Below are 4909 nucleotides of genomic sequence, written 5' to 3'. Positions count from 1 at the left end.
AGAGAAAGACCCAACCAAAAAAGAGAACTACAGTCCAATATCCCTAATGAATATAATGCAAAAATTATCAATAAAATACTAGCAAACAGAATACAACAAATCATAAAGAAGATTATACACCATGACCAAGTGGGATTCATACCAGGAATGCAGGGATGGTTCAATATATGCAAATCAATCAATGTAATACACCATGTCAATAGAGCCAAAGACAAAAATCACTTGATTGCTTCCATCAATGCAGAAAAAGCCTTTGATAAATTCCAATACTCATTCATGATGAAATCCTACAGAAAATAGGAATAAATGGCCTTTACCTCAAGCTGATCAAAGCCATCTATGATAAACCAATGACTAACATCACACTCCATGGTCAAAAATTGAAACCTTTCACCTTAAAGTCAGGAACAAGAGAAGGATGTCCACTGTCACCACTCCTATTCAGTATAGTTCTAGAAATATTAGCTAAAGCAATGAGACAAGAGAGAGAAATAAAAGAATAAGAATAGGAAAGGAAGAAGTGAAATTATCATTATTTGCAGGTGACACGATACTCTACACAGAAGACCCCAAAAACTCATACCAAAGACTTATGGATTTAATAATCAAATTCAGTACTGTGGCTGGATACAAAGTTAACAACAAAAATCAATAGCATTCCTGTACACAAGCAACAAACAGACTGAGAGAGAAATTAGGGAAACCACACCTTTCACAGTAGCATCTACAAAGATGAAATACTTAAGAATCAATCTAACAAAAAAAGTAGAAGATCTACACAGTGAAAAGTATATGCTTTGAAAAAAGAGATTGAAGTAGATATCAGAAAATGGAAAGATATTCCTTGCTTATGGAGAGGAAGAACTAATATTGTGAAAATGGCCATACTCCCAATATTGTTGTACAAATTCAGTGCAGTCACAATTAAAATACCATTAGTATACCTCGCAGATCTAGAGAAAACATTCCTAAAGTTCATGTGGAAACAGAAGAGTCCTGCAATAGCAAAAGCAATCTTGGGAAACAAAGGAAAGACAGGAGGCATCACAATTCCTGACGTGAACTTATATTACAAAGTTACTGTGATAAAATCAGCATGGTACTGGCACAAAAACAGACCTGAAGATTAATGGAACAGAGTAGAAGATGGAGATACAACTACAAACACACTAGGTCACCTTATCTTTGATAAAGGGGCCAAACATGTTCAATGGAAGAAAGATAGCCTCTTTAATAAATGGTGCTGGAAGAACTGGCTTTCCACATGCTGAAGACTAAAACCAGAACCATGTCTTTCACCATGCCCTAAATTAAAGTCCAAATGGATAAAAGATCTAGATATTAAAAGAGAAACACTAAATCTACTGGAAGAGAAAGTAGGTAAAAATCTTGAAGACATTGCAGCAGGTGGAGAGTTCATGAACAAAAACCAAACTGCACTGGAAATACTTCAAAGAATCAACAACTGAGATCTCATCTTATTGAAACGTTTTTGCATATCTAAGGAAGTCACCAGTATAGTAAAGCAAAACCCCGTGAACTAGGAAAAAATTTAGCCACTGGTAACAATATACAATGGAATTTCTATGGTGAATTCCTACCATCTTGTCTAGTGAAACTCTGTATTATCTCTAATGCTTTATCTAATAATTATTTTCTTATGTCTGTAATGGTTTGAACAATCTTCCCTTCTTACATCTGGTAATCTGAGCAACATAGTTGAGGATAGTGACATGTACTATAACAACCACTGTTAATTTGTATTATTTTGTCTTGAAACTCTGTATCACTTTAGATGTTCTTGCTTTGGTTTGTTTATGTTTGTCATACTGATGTGCTGCTATTGTTCTATTTTTTGTTTGTTTGGGTCTCATTTACTTCTCTCTTTAAAAAAAAAAATTCCTAAAGCATAGGTTACCAAAATACGGAGTCCACCAAAAAATGTATACACACTTTAGGAAAAGAAAAACTTGCATAAATATTTTAATGCTAATCAAAGAATCAAAGAGTTGGTTTTTTAAAAACATAAACAAGATTGGTAAAATCTTAGCTAAATTTATCAAAAAAGGAAAGAAAGTACTCATCCAATGCAATTAGAAATGAAAAAGATGAAATCACATCAGACATTGTCAAAATCCAGTGGATTCTAAGAAACTATCTCAAAACTTAGATTTTAATAAGTTGAAGAATCTACAAAATGGATACACTTGCAGACACATAAAAATTACCAAAATTAAACCAAGAAAATATAAAATCCCCAAACAGACCAAGAACAGGTTATGAAACAGAGGTAATGATGAAACACTACCAAATAAGAAAAGCCTAAGACCTGATGGATTAACTGCTGAATTTTAGGAAAGAATTAATGCCACACTGTTAAAACTCTTCCCAGCAATGCATGGGGACAACACTGCCAGACTCATTCTTTGAAGCTAGCATTACACTGAAATCAAAACCAGATAAGGATGCAACAAAAAGAAAACCATAGGTCAATTTCCTTAATGAACATAAATGCAAAAATCCTGCACAATATACATGCAAACATAATGCAACAATTCATGTAAATATCATACATTGTGAGCAAGTCAGCTTCATCCCAAGAAGGCAAGGAAGATCAACATACATAAACCAATAAATATATTACATCACATAAACAAAGGAAGGGTAAAATCACATGATAATCTCAACTGATACAGAAAAAGCTTTTTGCAAAATACAGTTATCAATTCCTGATAAAAGCCCTGATAAAAATAAATATAGGAGGACTTAATCTGATAGAAGCCAATTATGACAAACCAATTGCAAACATTGTACTAAATGCAGAAAAACTGAAATCTTTTCCTCTAAAATCAGAAACAAGACAAGGATGGCCACTGTCACCACTCCTGTTCAGGGCAGTACATAAAACTTTACTATTAGCACTCAGGCAAGAGAAAAAAAACAGAAGAGATAAAAGCAGGAGAGGAAGAGGTCAAACTATCCTCATCCTTTACATAGAAGACCTCTCCCAAAAACTCCACTAGATGATTCTTAGACCTAATAAACAGATTCAGAAAGTGACCGGATACAAAATCAACACACACAAAAATTAATAGTGTTTCTATACACCAACAATGAGCCTACCAAGAAAAAAAAACAAAACAAGGAAACCATCCCATTCATGGTAACACCACAACCTTTACTTAGAAATTAACCTAACAAAGAAAGTGAAATACCAGTATAATGAAAACTATGGCACTGTAAAAAATGAGATTTATGCTGTGAAGTGGAAAAATATCCTCATTCCTAGATAGGCAGAAGCAATATCCTCAAAATGGTCATATTACTAAAGTGATATATAGATTCAATGTAATTCCATCCAAAATATTAGCAGTATTCTTCACAGAACTAAAAAAGTTCTAAAATGTATGTGGAACCAGAAGTGATCCAGAACAACCAAAGCTATCATGAGCAAACAGAGCAAAATAGGAGGCACTGCAATTACAGATTTCAAGTTATATTACAAAGCTACAATAATAAAAACAGCATGTACTCATACAAAAATAGATATGTTGATCAGTGGAATAGAATTGAGGGTGTAGAAGCAATTCTATGCACTTTTAGCTGTCTGACTCTTGTCAAAGGGGGCACAAACATATGCTGAAGAAAAAATCCTTTTAAACAAATTTTGCTGGGAAAACTGTTTATTCATATGCAAAGTAATGAATCTAGACCTATATCTCTCATCCTGTACTGAAATCAAATCAAACTAAATCACAGACTTACCTATAAAAACAGAAACATTGAATCTTCTAAAAGATAAAATAAGTAAAGATAAAATAGGTACCTTGATGACATAGGTGTAGGAAAGGACTTTTGAACAGAAAACCAATTGCACAAGAAATAGCATCAAGAATCAACAGATGGAATCATATCAAATCAAGAATATTCTGCTCAGCAAAGGAGACAAACAACAGAGTGAAAAGACAAGCTACACATGGGAAAAATTTTGCCAGCTATTCCTCTGACAAACTAATAATACTGTACTATATTTAGAACATATAAATAACTCAAATAAATTAGACCCCCCAAATAATAGACACAATCAAAAAACGGGCAACTGAAATGAATAGACACCTCTTAGAAGAAGTACAAATGGCCTGTAAGTACATGAAAAATGTTCAGCATCTTTCCCATTAGAGAATTTTCAATCAAAATAACAGCAAGGTTCTGAAGTGAGGATTGAAGCCAACAGGGAGAACAAAGAGAGGGACTTCAACACAGAAACAGGTGGCAAATAGAACATTCTCCTAGAGCCCTAGCTTGTCATCTATGAGGGGCAGCTCAGTCCTACAGATGAACAGTGAGTGCTGGTGACCCCAGAGGCCTCCAATGAGAAATGTGCCAGAAGAAAGGAGTGCTGGTTGCAACAGACTGAAGTGGCTGGTGAGTTATTTGAGTTCAGATGCCACTAGAAGAGGGTGATTGTCCAGTTGCCTTTTTGGAGAAGGATCAACACAGCTCAAAACTCAGAGCACTTGAGGATTGGGTCCATCTGGTAAGTCTCAGGGTCAGAGTGAGGTAAAGCCAAGTTCAAGTGGGCAGGAGGTCAAGGAGCTGAGTTCAAGCTGGCAGGAGGCATACCAAATGATGCAGGCAGAACAACTCAGGTTTCAGCCTCACAGCCAGAAACCAGCCTGAACATTAATGGAACTAAAGGTACAGGCTTGCTGGGATTATTCACTACCCTACCAAAAATCTACTGCTGACTTACTAGGATTAATCAACATGAATATGGCTTCTATCTGCCCTCTCTGTTGGCAATGACAGCAGAGACATGCCCTGAAATGGACATTATTTCATCTTTTTTTTTAATTATAAAAGAAAAAAAGCGAATAAAAACAATGATACAAATTTCAAAAATGATTTT

The sequence above is a fragment of the Chinchilla lanigera genome, unplaced genomic scaffold (assembly GCF_000276665.1).
Source record: "Chinchilla lanigera isolate Chin_1 unplaced genomic scaffold, ChiLan1.0 scaffold00196, whole genome shotgun sequence".
In the NCBI taxonomy this organism is placed as follows: Eukaryota; Metazoa; Chordata; class Mammalia; order Rodentia; family Chinchillidae; genus Chinchilla; species Chinchilla lanigera.
Note: the sequence above shows the minus strand (reverse complement) of the source record.